The sequence below is a fragment of the Dermochelys coriacea genome, chromosome 25 (genome assembly GCF_009764565.3).
Source record: "Dermochelys coriacea isolate rDerCor1 chromosome 25, rDerCor1.pri.v4, whole genome shotgun sequence".
In the NCBI taxonomy this organism is placed as follows: domain Eukaryota; kingdom Metazoa; phylum Chordata; order Testudines; family Dermochelyidae; genus Dermochelys; species Dermochelys coriacea.
Window position 1 is genome coordinate 6,579,781 of NC_050092.1, and position 17,530 is coordinate 6,597,310.

The 17,530-nt window shown below is 47.2% G+C and overlaps 1 protein-coding gene across 5 annotated transcripts in view; it reads right to left on the bottom strand.

Moving 5' to 3' along the window:
* Positions 1 to 17,530, bottom strand: part of NFILZ (NFIL3 like basic leucine zipper) — a 60,963-nt gene that overhangs the window by 18,595 nt on the left and 24,838 nt on the right. Inside the window, exon 1 of one of the 5 annotated variants that reach the window (XM_038384337.2) lies at positions 8,515 to 8,913. The exons of 1 other annotated variant lie outside the window; for it this stretch is intronic. The gene's annotated coding sequence lies outside the window, so the exon portion shown is untranslated. Of the gene's footprint in view, positions 1 to 2,366; positions 2,555 to 7,586; positions 8,115 to 8,514; positions 8,914 to 17,530 lie in introns of those variants that run through there. 3 more of the 5 variants (XM_043502631.1, XM_043502634.1, XM_043502633.1) reach the window with 3 other exon arrangements.

Here is a 17,530-nt window from a genome sequence, read left to right on the forward strand (position 1 = left end):
AAGACTACAGGTCTTGGTAATTAGAAATCAAGAAAAAACAACAAAGAGAAAGGATTTGATAAACTGTGATTCACGGACTTTCTGATCTGTCCTAAGAATGAGACTCAATGGCTCATGGGATCCCCTTGTTAAAATCCCACCTTCAAATTGAAGATGGAGGAGGGTGATTTCCTGGCTAATGATGGGCTTACCCACTCTTTGGATCGTGCTACACTATCACTTCCAGGGTGCTCTTAATATTATAAAATAGAAAATAAAGTGGCATCTTGTTAAAAAGAGCCATTTTTCTGCTTTAGAAATGCACCAGAATCCACCAAATACCAGCTATCGGAAATGAAAACGTTCCCCGGCAGCTGATAATCCTAAACCCCTCTATATTCTTTTCACACACTTGTTCCAAACTACCCAGCTAGGGTTGCCAATTTTGGTTGGACATATTCCTGAAGATTTCATCACATGACATACTCTCTAATTAAAGATGAATCTTTAATTCCTGGAGACTCCAGGACAATCTTTAACCCAGCCCAAATGTTCTGCTCTGCTTTCCAGACACGCAGGGCCCGACTCCCTGTTCCCCTTGCTACTTGCACAGTGAGTCACACCAGTGCAGAGGAGGTGTGAAATGTTCCTCAGAAAGGTCAATCAGACCCTGTCTGTTTTTCAGCAACAAAATAGGTACCAGAGTAGCAGCCGTGTTAGTCTGTATTCTCAAAAAGAAAAGGAGTACTTGTGGCACCTTAGAGACTAACAAATTTATTAGAGCATAAGCTTTCGTGAGCTACAGCTCACTTCATCGGATGCATTTGGTGGAAAAAACAGAGTAGAGATTTATATACACACACACAGAGAACATGAAACAATGGGTTTATCATATGAAGTGAGCTGTAGCTCACGAAAGCTTATGCTCTAATAAATTTGTTAGTCTCTAAGGTGCCACAAGTACTCCTTTTCTTTTTGAAAATAGGTACAGTTCCAGCAAATGCAGCTTCATGGGACTTTGCGAGCCCAGTGGTAGTGTCTTTTTCCTGGGCTCTAATTTTGAAAAAAGATTTTTGCTTAAATGGGAAACTGGATGAAGAGATCTCCGAGCCTCATTACTTCTATCTGCAGCATCAGCATCCCCAGAATTTATCACAAGCACAAGGGGATCCCTCAGCACTTAGCTCATCCATAGATCAGTTGTATCGTTATCCTCACTTAGCAGATTGGGAATCTCTGGCACATATGGGTGGAAATGACTTGTCTGATGTCAGGCAGCCACTAAGTGGCCAAGCTAGGAATAGAAGCCAGGTCTCCAGATTTACCAGCCACTGCCTCGTTTATTGCTTTCTGTCCCCTTCATCTTTTCTTTCACCGAGGTCTTGCCAGAGCCATGTACAGTCTCTAAAGGATTTTGCTTCTCTTTTAAAAGAAGCAAACCCATAAGTAGAAGCTTGTCTAAGAGACTTTCTGCTCCTCCCTCATACCTTTGTGTGCACAAAGAGCACATCAGGGAAAACACAATCACATGTCTCATTCATTAATCGTTAATATCAAGATTTTTTGTCGGAGGTTTCCCTTTCGCTACTTTATCACAGGAAATAAATGAAATGTCTGAAGATTCTGTAAGACAGAGTCACGCGTCAGCTACTTTCCACCGAGTCCCTATAACACACGTAATAGGTAACAAAGAGATCTAGGCTCAGGGTGAAATTCACCTGCATCTTGGTTCTCTGGCCCAAAAGCAGCTGCCATTCCTTAGCACTACGATTGCACAGAGCACTAGGATGGTACAGCATATTTATTCTGCATGCTTTTGTGTGTTCGAAATGAAAATGAACATGCAGCTTACACAGAGCAGCCTTAGAAATATTCTTTCCTGTCTAAACTTGATTTTTCCTGTTTCTTTTTAAAACCATTGGAAGAGAGGATGATACACTGCATTAGGGTCGTATACTGATCTTGGTTGCACGGGTGTAAAATCCCAAGTAACTCCACGGGAGTTGGCCCAAACTTCTACCATTGTAACTGAGATCAAAATCCAGACCTTAATGGCTTGCATAGAAATCAGTGAAAGAAAATGCCAGCTCCTCATCTATTCCATCTCTTGCGAGTCTCCACAGTTTTGCACAGCACCGTTTTACATGACTCAAGCAAAGGGGCTTTCTGTTGATATTTAAACTGTTTGACCACGCAAGAAAAGAGAGAGAAAAGAAGAGAGAGACTCCTTAACATCACTCTTCCACTTCAATACATATCTATGAATCTATGAAGCCAAATTCTGCCTTTATTTACATGCACACAGTCCTACTGCACAGATGTGAGTGAGGGGTGGTTTTGGTCTTTTGCAGGGCTGGAAATAGACACACTGCAATCTGCTTACTCACCAGATTCTTGCTTCTTACCGGCAGCTATTTGTTCTGAAAGATCCCCTTGGGGAAGGGCTTGCAGGTCCCCATTCATAGGCAGACCAACCAAGTTATAGCGCTCCACTCGCTACTGAACACTGTAACATGTGGAATGCTCCATTCACCCCTGAACTGCAGCCACCTCCATGGTGGAATGTGGCCAGAGTTTAACAGTACACGTCACTACAATACTACATGAAACCTAGGCCAGGAAGTAGAGCAGAACATTGCAGCAGCCAATGGAAACTGCCAGGGGAATCTGGAGGAGACAGAAAGGGTAAACCACCCAAACTGGATTTTGCTCAGGAGGCTTGTACTCCAGCAAAAAGTGCCACCACAAGATCTATAATGAGCGCAAATAGCCATGTCCGTGGATTTGCAACTCTCCAGAAAAATGTATTAGAGACTTGGATAAAACTTCCTGCCAACTCTCATGATTTCATCACGAGTCTCATAATGTTTGGTAAAAAGAAAAGGAGTACTTGTGGCACCTTAGAGACTAACAAATTTATTTTAGCATAAGCTTTCGGGAGCTACAGCTCACTTCATCGGATGCTGTAGCTCACGAAAGCTTATGCTCAAATAAATTTGTTAGTCTCTAAGGTGCCACAAGTACTCCTTTTCTTTTTGCGAATACAGTCTAACACGGCTGCTACTCTGAAACCTGTCATAATATTTGGTGTTTTCCTTAAAGCCTTGGCTGCTGGAGTCATGATTAGGTGGGAATCTCAGCCTTTCATTTTTTAAAAAAGTTAGTTTCTAGCCCTTGTGGTTGCAGAGAAAAGCTTGAAAATGGGACTGCTAAAGACTCAAAAAACAGAAGCCAAAAGGCAAAGGAAAAGAACCCTACCATGGTTTTCTTTAAATCTCAAGATTTTTAAGCCTATCTCATGATTTTGAGGGCCTGATTCAACATTTTTGAACGTTTGGGGTTGGCAATACTGCATGCTGCTTGGAAAATGTCCCTTATGAATGAAGGCAAGATTTTTTTCAAAAGTAACTCACGATTTTGGATATCCCAATTATGAGATACCCAACCCCTTAAAGGGGTCAGCATTTCAAAAAATTGCTTTCTGAAAATCCCCTTGAAGGTGTCTCAGGTTTGGCACATCAAAATGGAGATGTCCAAAATCGCTAATCACTTCTGAAAATTTTGGCCTACATCTCTGCGGATTGTGAGAAAAACAGTGGCTTTGGGAAAAAAAAGTAAATACTGATATTTGTGGTTTAATATCATATGTACTTTATACTATTATTAATTTATTATTTATTATTGATTAATTATTATTATTCCACATATATGGAGATGCCATATTATGCACCTCTGGGTAATCTTACTCATTGGCCCTCTGCTCACCACTAATGTTCCAAACTCCTGAGCACTTTCTGGCAGCCGCCATTTTGTTTTAAAGCAGCCAGAAATGTATTGTTATTAGGATGACCAGATGTCCCAGTTTTATCGGGACAGTCCTGATTTTGGGAGCTTTTTCTTATATAGGCACCTATTACCCCAGTCCCAATTTTTCATACTTGCCCTCTGGTCACCCTAATCCTTATCCTTCCCACAGTCTGTGGAATTCCTCCAAAAAGTTTAACCTGGCTTCAGGCTGATGATGGGCAAGATCCCATCTTGGACTGCTAACCATTTTTTATACCTATAAAGATCACATCTTTAAAGTCCAGTACCTTGAAGGGCAAGAAACAGAGGCTCTATATCACAAGAAAGAGGGATTCCTGGTTTCCCAATGGGACACGAGAGAACGTATAATAAAGCTGTAACATTTTTAAGTGCAGAGCTGCTATTTTGGGTCATATGGGGGAGGTTTTTATCACTCCCTTAGAACTTTGAACACTTGGGCTCCGAGTTACAATAGGCAGCTGGTCATCCTGTTGGAGGGATTAAAAACAGTCCCAATAAAAATGTCAAAATCTTTCCTAAAACAATTAACCAGTGTGGACCATACAGAGCGGTGTGTGCAACGGTTTGGAGTGGGACTGTATAAAGATTCTATCAGCACCTGTGTGGGATGACTGTCACCATTCACTCGCAGCTGCACCCACTCACGAGTAATAATGCAATTGTCCCAAATTCCTGTTGACAAAAATTTCATCCCACACCAGCATGTGTTTTCTTTATTGTTTCAACAATAGAAAACCTCTGTTTTTGCACGCTTAAAGCAATATACATAACAATGAGCATGCGTATTATTTGACAAATTATTACAAATTATTATTTGTAGTAAAGGCTGAAAACATTTGGGCTGGGAATCTGTCCTCAGACACCTTCAATGCCCTCAGAATACTTCAATAGGAGCTAACAACTTGTATCTGAGGTCAGAGTTTGGCTATGTATGTATTGGCTAGAAAGAGATGGAGGAAAAGCACCAAGATAACATCTTGATGGGAGCTTTATAAATGCACAAATGTCTCTCTGTCTGCATTTATATGCTGGGCCCATCACCCATGGTATTTGGGCACTTCTGACCAGCTCTTCAAAGGTATTTAGGTATTTAATTATTTCAGTAGGAGTAAGACATCTTTTAGGAGTTGGTCTTTTCTCTCTCTGTCTTCCTTTCAAGCTCACGAAAGCTTATGCTGAAATAAATTTGTTAGTCTCTAAGGTGCCACAAGTACTCCTTTTCTTTTTTCCTTTCTCTCGTTATCTACAATTCTACATAGCCAAATTCTGACCTCAGATACAAGTTTGCCACTCATCTGAAAGCACTGAAAATAGCCAAGAGCAGATTTTCATCTCATGTCTTTGTGGTCTTTAGTATCATGTTAAATAACACGAGTGCTTGTGAACATATATGTTGATTTAAGTATGCAGAAATGGAGGTTGTACTCCAAAAACTGGTGTCTTCTTACTAAACCAATCTGCTCTGTAATCTCTTTAAGGATAAAAAGTAACATTTATATAATATATAATAGTATCATTACTATTCGTTTTAAAATCCCATTGTCTAACTGCTGATGTAGAGAGGGAAATTTTGCAAATTCAATAGAATTTAGGAAGGTAACTTCATTTTCTTTTGCATTTCAACTCATTCTTTTTTCAGTATTAGGAGTTCCCTTCTCTAAGTGGCACCTACCCTGACAGTAAAATTATCATATTCCTTTTTAAAATTAGACAAGCAACCAAGCAAGATCCACTAGTGGGCATAGCTATAGGAGGGAAAGGAAGAGTTAAATTCTGCCTCTGTCTGTATGACATAACAGCTCTGTTCTTGACAGCTTGTCTCTCTCACCAACAGAAGTTGGTCCAATAAAAGATATTATCTCACCCTACTTGTCTCTAAAATATCCTCGGACCAACATGGCTACAACAACACTATCTATGTCATAGGATGTGTAAGCTACTCCGCTGATAGTGTCTCATGCAGAGATAGATAGAGAGATAGATAGTTGATTGGCTAGCACAAAAATTTAGTGAATAAATTATTTGGCAGATCACTGCAATATTCACTGAATAAGGTAATCTGTTCATAATATTCTACCAATTTAGATAGAGTACATAGATAGATTGAAAGGTAGCTCTGTCTAAGACAGTGAAACCTCTCCTAAGCAACCATTCATGGAACCTAAAGAAACTAAATCCCTAGTCCTGCTGAATTTTAACTAAAGTTTACACAAAGTTTTACTAGAAACCTTGACAGGTTTCAGAGTAGCAGCCATGTTAGTCTGTATTCGCAAAAAGAAACGGAGTACTTGTGGCACCTTAGAGTTTGCATCCGAATGCATCCGATGAAGTGAGCTGTAGCTCACGAAAGCTTATGCTCAGATAAATTTGTTAGTCTCTAAGGTGCCACAAGTACTCCTTTTCTTTTTTTTTTTAGAATCCTTGAGGAAACTTGAGACTATTGGAGAGGAACCTTAGTGCATGTTTTAGAGTACAATGAAAACTATCCCCAGTAGGCAATGCCCTTTGTACTCTATGATTCTGAAGTCATGACATTTGCAGAAGAATTCACCCCTGCCTGCATATTTCTGCACCCCTTTAAAAAATGTTTCTAGCTCTTTTAGTTGTGGAGGTAACTTTGAAAATGGGAACTGAGTGTAATCAATGTAGCGCTGCCTGCCTGAGTCTGCAGAGTGCCTGAAACAATACATTTGAGAGGGGTGACCTGCCCTGTTCATCGTAGTCAGGGCTTTCCTAGTTGTTACAGAACTCAGCATTTGTTTTGGATTTTGCCAATTTGTGGCAGCAATAAAGAGCCCTAAGCAAAAACCAAGGGGGTGATATATACTCTAGGCCAGGGGATGCATAGGGGGTCAGCTTCTCTTCACATCATGAACTCATGGCAGCTGTCACATTCAGAATTCAAAAGCAAAACTGGAGTAATGGATGTTTCACCACAAACCTCAAACATTAATACTCGTAAATTTAGCACCTTCCTCGAATAAGATCAAATAGCAGTTACCTGACACCTGGCTTCTCTGCAAACCCCAGTGTGGGTGGTGTTCAAAATTGTTCTCTCCTTCTTGCAAAACTTGCTTCAGGGCAGTAAAATAATGATCAAAAAATTCTTTGAAACAAAATGCAAAGGGAAAGAAAGAGGCAGCCAGAGGGGTAATGCTGCTGGGAAAAACAGTGGACCCAGGCTGAGCAATGAGGGAAGGTAAAGCCTGTTTTTAAAATCATGTCTAACAAGTTGTACAAGCATGGGTCCATTGAGCTTTGCATCTCTGTCTGTCTAGGTGTTTCTGATGCACCAGTCCGCCCGGTGGGGGATGTAGTATTAGTGTCCTCACCTGATGGAGGAGCCACAGAGAGGTCAGGAGATGAATTTTCAGAACTGCTCAGCTAGGGTGAGCAGATGTCCCGATTTTATAGGGACAGTCCCGACTTTGGGGTCTTTTTCTGATATGGGCTCCTATTACCCCCCGCCCCCATCCCAATTTTTCACATTTGCTGTCTGGTCACCCTATGCTGAGCTCTACTTCAGGGATTGAAATAAATGGCCAACCTTTCAGAAGAGCTCTCTGCATGGTACCTGCTACTAGGTAGCAGCTCTGCCTTCGACACAGAAGAAAATAAAGGATCTTAGGAAAGGGTGCTAAATAGGAATGTCGAGCCAAAACACAACCAGATCATGCTCCAAGCCACCCCAATGCAGCCCCACTGACCTCAGGAAATTCCCTGCGGAAGTTGGCCCTGTGTACGTTTCCCAGATCATGAAGTGAAGCAAAAGTCATTACCGTCTAGCGGCCTCTGCGATACGTTCTGTTCTCAGTTATATTCACATCACAATAACTACCAGCACCGCTGGGGTTCACTGGCTGAGGCTGGCTTTCTCAGCAGACAGGCCGACAACTAAGTCAGCCAAGACATGCACACTCCTCTCTCACCCCGGAAGTCCCTTCTATTCAGGGGCGAGGGCCATTAGCGCGAGATGGTCGGCATTCAGCAGTGCTGCACTTCGCCACGTTACCAGTCTGTGTTACAGCAATGAGTGCTCGCCCAGAGACATCGGGAAATGCTCTAGAAACCACAATCCTGCAGCATCCAGGTGCTAATCACCTCCCATTCCCATGGCATGTTAGGGTTAACCCTGCTGCCCTGAAAGAAAGCACCTGCTACAGAACCAAGGTGGGAGATGGAGGACAACAGACCGGCACAATCAGGCAAAGAGCAGGGGCCATAAGCAGCCACGGCTTTGGGTCCACGAATCCCATGGTGCGGACTGGCCGAGAAAACGGGGCAGCAAAACGCCAGCCGCTGCAAGACAGAGGGCTTGGGTGTGGGGAGGGAGCCAAGCGTGCTAGGGAAGGCGCTCCGCTGGGGAATGGGTCCGAGAGCGGGGAGCTCGCTTGGGAGAAAGAAAGGTGGTGGGGAGGGGCAGAGAGGGAGAGAGGGAGGAAAGGAGAGGGGAAGAAAGAAGGGCGAGCGAGGGAAAGAAAGACAAGGCAGCAGAGAAAATAAAGAGGGGTCCTTCTGAAAGTCCCCCATGTGCCAGCAAAGCAGGAGAGCTGTCAGGTAACTAGGGCTGAGCACAGAAAAGTTATAAGGTATTTCCCCCAGCATTACTGCTGCCTGCTTAACCCCCCAACAAGCAAACCCACCGTCCCCACCGGTGCAGCTCATGAGCTCAGCTCTGCTCATTCAGGCCACAGGGTCCAGACTTACCTGTAGGGCAAGAGAAGTCACCCAGGAACCAGCAGGCATCAATCCCCTCCACTCCAGAGACCCGGTGAGGGCAAGAAGGGGCCAGTGAACTCCAGTGCAGAGCAGCCTCCCACAGCACTTGTTACATTGCTGCTCCGAGCCACATGTTTGCGGGTCAGCAAGGCACGAATTGTTCGGGTGGGTTGTTTGTTTGGGTGGTTTGTTTTTTTTTTTTTGCATAACCAGGTCTTAGGAAAGCGGGAGTCATGTAGTGATTACGTAAGAGAGAGTGACACGCAGTGGCAAGCCAGGCCGTGTTGCTAGAGGGTCAGGTGGGTTTCTCTGGCGACACAGCTGCTTTCTAGCTTTCTCAGAGCTTCCCGGCAGTCGCGTTCGCGCTGAACACAGCCCTCAGCCAGAGGAACCACCTCCCCTTGGGGCTTCAAATTCGCGCTTACAAAAAACCCTCCCTGGGTTGAGTCATACAGCGATGGAGCGATGGGTGCATTATAAATACGGGGGAAGGGGAGAGGAGCGATGGGGATAGACAGACAGTGAGGAAGCCAGACCATGACATGAAAAGGATCGAGATTGCACTGCCTGCTAAGTAAGCCACAATCAGCTTCTTCAAATCGTTTCAGAAACATTAACTCGGCCTCACACAGCCCTTGGGAGCAGGGGCATCGTTTCCTGCAAGGCATGGGGAGTAGCTGCCCCCCCCGATGTTTCATAGGTCTGTATGTTCCCCTTCTCTCCCCCGCCCCCCCCCCAATTTGGCAGGATATAATATAATCACCTATAATGTTCGATATGCTGACACAAACTTACCCTACGGTGACAAGCCAGCAAGTGTGAAAAATCGGGATGGGGGTCGGGAGGGGTAATAGGGGCCTAGATAAGATAAAACCCCAAATATCGAGACTGTCCCTATAAAATTGGGACATCTGCTCACCCTACCTTACCCTCTCCCCCAGTTTTCTCTGCAATGACTCGCCTGCTTGGGTGGGGGGGCCCGTTCGTATCCCTCTCTCTATTTTACATCTGCGTTTAACCCTTAGAGGGTTGGTGCGTGGGTCGAACCCCTCGGGGTGGCTCAGCTCCCAGGCTCTGCACTGGGCAGTTAGTTGGCATGGTGCTGAGGTGGCAGGGGCTGTTACTATGGGGCTGTTGTTATGGATGCTAATGCCATCCCCTGCATGGGGAAATACCACGGGGTGAGACCTTGGGCAGGGCAGAACTGGTACAGGCTGGGTGCTGGGGAGCAAGAGGCTCTCTGCCCCTCGCAGGGATTGTAAGGGTCCCTGAGGAGAGAGGGGCAGGGCTGAGTTACCTCCCCGCAACCTCTTCCTCACCTAGGGTGACCAGACAGCAAGAGTGAAAAATCAGGACAGGGGATTGGGGGTAATAGGAACCTATATAAGAAAAAGACCCAAAAATCTGGACTGTCCCTGTAAAATCAGAACATCTGGTCACCCTATCCTCACCAGCTGTTTTGTTATTTACCATGCCCATTGCCTGGCGCCCATTCTGCCCGCACAAGGTCTTGAACACCGGCGAGGTTTTCCCAACCCAGGGGGACGGCTCTGCCCTCGATGGCACGTGGGCAGTGGCCACTGACTCCAGCAGGAGCCAGGACAGGCTTGTGCGTTTCTCAGGGGTGTGGGATGTATCGGACTCAAGGGCATCAGCGGGACCCAGTCTCAGAGATAGAGTAACACACAGACCCCCCCAGCTCCCCATCCTGTGCTCAGACCCCTGGCTGATGCACCGAGGGGCCAGATCCAGGGGTTTGTGCACTGCCCTAGCGAATGGGCTGGGCCCAGGGACTCCCCACGGAGGCTGGAGGGGACAGGATTGCCTTCCTCAGTTGCCTGTGGTGGCTCTTGCTACTGTCTAAGGGCCTCAAAACGATCCTCATCCAAGGCATCCCCCCCACCAAAATACCCTTCTGCAGTGGCATAGATGGAGCCCACAGAGGCCCTTGGGGGAAGTAGGCCTGGCCTGGTTCTGCTACCGGCAGGGGCGGAGAATTCACCTCTAAATGCACACATCTGGCTAAGCGCTCTCCAGCAAACGCTCAGGAGGAGGGTACGCACAGAGATCCGTTCCATTACATGCAACACGGTATTTCGCCTCTTATTAAAAGACCACCGAGCAGCCCCAGCGTACTCAGCATCATACAATCGCATAGCGAGAGACAGCCCCTGCTGCAAAGACCTCATAAGCTGAAGCCCAGGGGAAGGGGACTTGGCTGAGATGACACAGCAGTGTAGTAGCAGAGCTGGGAATAGAACGGAGGTCTGCCAAGTGCCCATCCATTGTCCTATCCACCCGCATTTCCCAAACTGTGAGTCGTGACCATCACGCCGGGGCGGGAGACAGGACGAAAGGGTACCAGACCGAGACACGCCTGCTGCACAGTGAGAGATGGTCCCATGCCCCGCCACCGCCGCCCCGGGCCTTCTGCACACTCATCAGGACACTCACCCTATAGCTCAGCAAGGTGGTAGTGGCCAGCAGACGCGGGGCTCGCAGCCACCGCCAGGCTGTCCCGGTGGGCACGAGGCAGGGAGCCAACCCGAGCCGAGCCAAGCCCAAGTGGGGCTGGGTTATTTTCTGATCCAACACTTGCAGGCAGGGTCCACTGGGTCCCGGTCACGTTGCAGGGTGCTATCTCAGACCTCTGAGGGTCACGTTAACAGAGGTGAGCCCAAAGGGAGTGACGGCATGAAAAAGTTTGGGATGCACTGCACTAGACCATGCTGCCTTTCATGGGGTATTTTGCGGGCCTAGGCAGGTGCGGCTGGGGATGCCTCGGTGCTTTGAACTGTGAGCTGCTTGGTGCTTTGACGTGTTTGCACTGAGAATGCTGCTTAAAATATACCGTGCATCTCCAGAAGCCCTTGCGGACTCAGGGAGCCGTAGGTGGAGGTGCAATCTCACTCTCGTCACCAGGCGACTGTGGGAGGACAAAACGTTCTCGCTTTCTCGGTTGGTTGGGTGAAAGGGGTTTTATGTAAAAGTAAATCCCAGTGATCGGCTGGTATCCATGCAAGGACCATGCAAATCTCAGTGATCAGCTGGTATCCATGCAAGGACCATGTAAATCCCAGTGATCAGCTGGTATCCATGCAAGGACCATGCAAATCCCAGTGATCAGCTGGTATCCATGCAAGGCTCTTCCGACTCACATGGGTGCTGCAGCCATGTCCAGTACTAGGGTGACCACATAGTAAGTGTGAAAAATCAGGATGGGGTTGGGGGGTAATAGGCACCTGTATGAGACAAGGCACCAAATACTGGGACTGTCCCTTTAAAATCGGGACATTTGGTCACCCTGCCCAGTACCAGGTAGTGATCTGCTCAGAGCACAGCAGCGCAAGCCTGGTGGAAGGACCCTCAGATGGGTGACCGCAAAGAGAAATTTGGGATGCTGCAAGGTGTGAGGCTAGTGCACCTGTAGGGTGCACCCTTCTTTCTGGCTCCATACTGAGCCAGCTGCTAAGTAGGCTGCTGGGGAGATCTTGGTGGTGCCATGGGTTGGGATGGAGTTCAGGCCTGGGTTTGACATCTTGTGTGGTTTTGGGCAAATCACGTCAGCGCTCTGTGCCTCAGTTTCCCTGTCTGGAAAATAAGAAAGTTTATAATGGAATGGAGGCAGGGTTTCCTATGGATTAGCTCACTGGACTCAGACTCAGGAGGCCTAATCCAGTAGCTCTGCCATGGTCCTGCTGGGTGACCTTGGGCAAGTTACATCCCCTCTCTGTGCCTCAGTTTCCCCATCTGTAAAATGGGGATAATGACACTGACCTTCTTTGTAAGGTACTTTGAGATGAAAAGATCTATAAGAGCAAGGTATTAGTATGGCTCTTGACCCTACCTTGCAGGAGGCTGGGGCGCTTAAACCATTAATTTTTGCCAGATGCTCTGAGGTTGCTGTGGCAAGGAGCAGAGAAATACCTATAACTACAGATAGGGGGTGCTGTGCTGTTGGTGACTCTCTAGAGACAGTGTCCTTCACTTCCTGTCCTAAACTGCTATGCAATGTTTCCAGGCACTTTTAAACAGCTGCCTTATCCCGTACTCTCTAACTAGTCCCAGCCTGAGGCATCTGTATTTCAGTGTGCACAGAGGACGGAGTGGAGGTGATCCCAATAAAGCACTTTGGAATCCTTCCAGGTGCAAAGCTTCGGAGCCATGATTCTTCTTCGTATTAAGGGTGAGGGAATAGTCTCTCCAAGGCGTCACAGCCGGGCGAGGCAACCCTTAGCCTGAGCAAAGGGTTTCCACCACCTTCCAAGTTCCAACCAGCCCAGGGATTGAGATGCTAAGGCAGGGGAGTGAACACAGGGGTACGGAACCCAGAGAGGCAGGAAAGGCAGTGGCCTGGACGCAGAAGATCTGGGATCCTTTCTCAATTCTGCCACAGTTCTCCCTGGGTGCCTTGGGCAAGTCCCTGCATCTCTCTGGGTCTAAATACCCAATCTGGAAAATGAGGATAAGACTCCTTCCTTCGCCTATTTAGATTGTAGGGAGCGCTGATCTTGGCTGTGTTTCTCTGTGTTACTGGAATACAACCGATACAGAGACACTAGGCAGGCTCAGAGCTTGTATCATGTACCCAGAGGATAGCAAATCAAATGGCAGGCTCTGCCGGAGTGGTTGAGACAGTCCAGAAGGGAAGAGCTTAATCTCTCTGGGACTTCCCTTCCCCAGAATATATTTTAGTGGCATCTCACCTGCCTGAAAGTTTGTGTAGTTGCAGGTGCCCCCTCGTGGACGCTGATGGTGAAACAGCGAACCATCTGGGCCGTACTTAGTTTTGGGTGAATAGAGTAATACACTGCCTGAAATGCACAGATAATAACACTGGATCCTGCCCTCTGCCCCACAATGCGGGCCTGCCTCACGATGTGAGTACCCACATGATCCTGGGGTTTTGAGAGGCAGCGGGAGGGACGCACAACCAGCTTTCTTCACCCTCCAGCCCAAATCTGGCGGTGTGGAGTGAGTTACTCGGCTGCTCCCTGAACAAGCAAGAAAGGGAGAAATCCCAGAGAGCAGTCACCTAGTCTGAAAAATCACAAATTTCACAGGAAGTGTTGTGTGGCCCCGTTGTGCTCACAGCCACATGTGTGAGTTTTTATGGCAAAGCTCCATCTTTTCAACCAGCTGAATACAAGAGGCAAAGCTGCTAGTCCACACTGAATGGTCTTGCCCTTGTTTTTAGCTGACAAGAGGCACAATTTTCCAAAGCACCTAAGTCACTTAGGAGCCTAAATCCCTAGTTGCTAAGTCACTTAGGCACTTCTGGAAAATTTTACCCATGTCCTGTTTTTTTTAATTGACATTTATTGACAGTCGGAAACCCAGCAAGAATTCCAGCTCCAGGACTCGGAAGACTTGAACATTCTGTGTCTTAACTGCAGTTTAAAGGACTTCATTTGAAAAGGAGCATTGAGACGATGACTTCCTTTTTTTTAGCTAGTTCTGACAAGATTCAGAGTAGCAGCCGTGTTAGTCTGTATTCGCAAAAAGAAAAGGAGTACTTGTGGCACCTTAGAGACTAACAAATTTATTAGAGCGTAAGCTTTCGTGAGCAAGTGAGCTGTAGCTCACGAAAGCTTATGCTCTAATAAATTTGTTAGTCTCTAAGGTGCCACAAGTACTCCTTTTCTTTCTGACAAGACTGAACTGAGCCACCTAAGGAAAGCAAATCCTCCCAGATGTGTTAACCATGACAGATTCAACCATGGCATCATTCTGAGCTCTAAGGGGCGCTCTTGTCTTGCATTATTTCCATGGTGAGTTAACTCTCTCGTGATGTGTGTTAGGGGTGTGATACGAAGAATGATGGAAAGTGTTGATTTCAGTGGGCTTTGGATCAGGCTCCAGGGCTTCCTCCATGGGGCTGAGGGTCAGAAATAACATCGTTTTGCTAGCAAGTTGCACACGTTTGAGACAGAGTCCTGGGAGACAGTACACGAAAAGGAGCTCCGTATTTTACAGAATCACTTTTCAGAGTAAAACATACTTTAAACCACTCGTACATACTGATGCATCTTGTGAAAAAGACACTGGCACTGTGAACAGTTAAGGCATCTGTTCTGTGCCCAGCTGTGATCACTTGCAGGCTATTTGGCTGTATACAGAAAATATTCCAGTGCCACTCTATGAATTGACCTTTTACCCTCCCCACGGTCACTACGTTCCCTCTTAGTCCCTTCAAACACAACCACAATCAAAAAGTTCCCATGCAGGTCAACAACAACGCTGAATGACAGATGAGGGGCAGGGGGCTGTGGAAAAGATCCAAAAGGCTTGGGCTGTTTAATTTGGAAAGGGGGAGAATAAGGGGAGAAATGTAGAGCTGGTAGAAAATTGGAATTTCCATCCCATGGGAACTTCCAATATGTTGGCTTTTTTTTTTTTTAATCCCAGATTGGGATGCAAATGTGAACTATCAAAATTTTTCACAGAACAGAAGGCTCCAAGAAATCGGTTTGGAAATGTTAAAACGTTTTGCTTCTGCTTTCCCAGATCAATACACAATGTTGAGAGATTCCCAGGTTTGTCTCCAGCTGACGCGGAACTGCAGCCACCTGAGCTGACGCAGTGCCTCATGGGAGTTGCAATTCAGGTGGCTCCGGCCTCCATTCTTCCTTATTGGCCAGGCTTCCCAGCCGGACTCCATTCCTCGTGATGCACCAGGGTCACAGCAGGTCCATGCGTGCACTGCAGCAAAGGTGAGACCCTGGTGCATCATGGGAAATGTAGTCCAGCCTACAGAAGAGGCACATATATGTACACATACTTGTATTGAAGCCCATTACCAAGTGTCACCTTTCCTGGTGAGCTACTGTTTCTGAACCTCGGCTCAAAACCTCTGCTCACCCTTGTACCCACACAGACAACCACAAATGGTTCCTCCTTCTTCACACTCTTCCTCTGAGCCGAAGCAGCATAACCACTGTGCTCCCCCATCACCCAAATCCCAGGTGAGCTGCCTGCAGAGCCATAGCTACTCCCTACATTTCTGCTGCAGCTGCCAGCCCATGGACCCTTTGGAAAAGCTATGTTTTAATGCAGCCTCTGTCTTAGCCAAGAGAAGGAGCATTGCCTAGTGGTTAGAGCAGAAAGCTTGGTGTCAGAACTCCTGGGTTCTCTTCCTGCCTTTGCCACTGACAAGCTGTGTGAACTTGGGAAAGTCCATTCCCTGACCTCTGCCTCAGTTTCCCCATTTGTGATAGAGACAATGCTATTAAACTCTCTCACGGGGCTGCTTATTAATGGTCTAGTGGTCAGGGTGTTAGTCTGGAAGTAGGGGTTAGAAGACTTAGATTCAATTTGTGGCTGTGCCACAGACTTCTTGAGTGATTTGTGGGCAAGTCCCTTAGCCCCTCTGTGGCTCAGTTCTTCCTCTGTGCACTGCACAACCACACAGGGGGGTTGTGAGGATAAACACTATGAAGATAGGGAGGTGCTCAGATACTATGGGAGTGGGGGCCATGCATGTACCTGTGACAGGATAGTTGAACCTTAAGGCCAAAATCCAGGTAAGAATCTGAGGAGGTGGGTGTGCGATTTCAGTGGGCCTAGAAACAGGGGGTGGAGGGCTGGAGACATGCCCTCATTGCTACCAAGCAAGACAGATGCAGTAGCAGCTCACCACACCTGGAAATGCAGGCCCCATCCTACTGGAATGCCCAAGGTGTGGGGTCACCTGACTGGCTTGCACCTGCTATGTAAGCCTGGAGCTGGGTAAATTGCCCGAGTCATTGTGCAGACTCTCTGCTGCTGCTTCTGCACTCTCACCTGTCTCCTGCAATCTGCATGCAGCCCCTGTTCCCCATCCCTGCTCTGCTCCCATCCTGTTCTTTGTTCTTGCCTTGCTCCTGCCTTTGGCCTCAGCTCCTGGCCTGATCCCTGCCCTGTCTCTAGCCCTTGTCTCTATGCTCCACTCCTGACCATTGGGTACCCAATTCCAGCTCTGACCCTCAGCTTGACTCCTGGTTCTCAGCTCCAACCATTAGCTCCCAATTCCTGACTCCAGCTCTGACCCCTGGCTTTCGTTCCTGATTCCTAACAAGAAGTCCTGGGAGAGTAGGAAGGCAGATCCCCAGAGAGAAGGGGCTGTGCCCAGCTTAGAACTAGAGCAGAAGAGTGTTGAATATTGGGACTGGTTTGAGTTTTTCTTCAGGAGCCCTGTAACAAAAGGAAACTGAGGCATAGTTCTGCAGTGCTATCCCAGGACTCAAGCAGGTGCTCAGGAGGCAATGAACCAGTTATAGTACCATAGGCAATGAACCAATTATAGTACCATAGGTAGATCCTCAGAGGGAAGGTACCAATGCAATATGAAGTATTGATTTAGTTGGGGTTCGTCCTGCTTTGAGCAGGGGGTTGGACTAGATGACTTCCTGAGGTCCCTTCCAACCCTGATATTCTATGATTCTATTGTCCCTGAGTAGGGAGTCGGATGTACGCTCAGAGTTCATGACCTTCACCAGGGAGTCTCAGGCCCTGATTTACCCCAAGGGGAGTGAGAGGCAAATCTGCTCCTACGTATTTTGGTCTGAGGCACTCCCAGTGCGACGCAATGTGGGGTTTGTGAGCATGGTGTGATTGGAAAGTCCAATATCTTCCACGGGCACGTCAGATGCCCTGCAGGTGGCTCTGGCCCAGCACGCAGAAGGGTTTCCACACTAGTAGATAGTTTCATCCAATAGCATTAGTGAGATCAATAGCACAGGCCCTGCTTCCCTGCTCCTCCCATCTCCTCCAGCAGGCTAGGAGTCATTCCCACTGACTTCAGCAGGAGTCACTCATGCCCTGCCTGGAGGAATCAGACAGCAACCAACTCAACAGCATTTCTTGGGATGGCCACCAACAGCCATTAGGCCAAATGGACCCTATCCACAGCTCCTCCAATTTAATCTGTCCTGTAGTGCAAGGCTAAGGAGCACTCGGTGATCAAAGGTAACATGCACAAATGAAAGACAATCCCATGGAATTCAGTGCCATGGTATAATAAGGA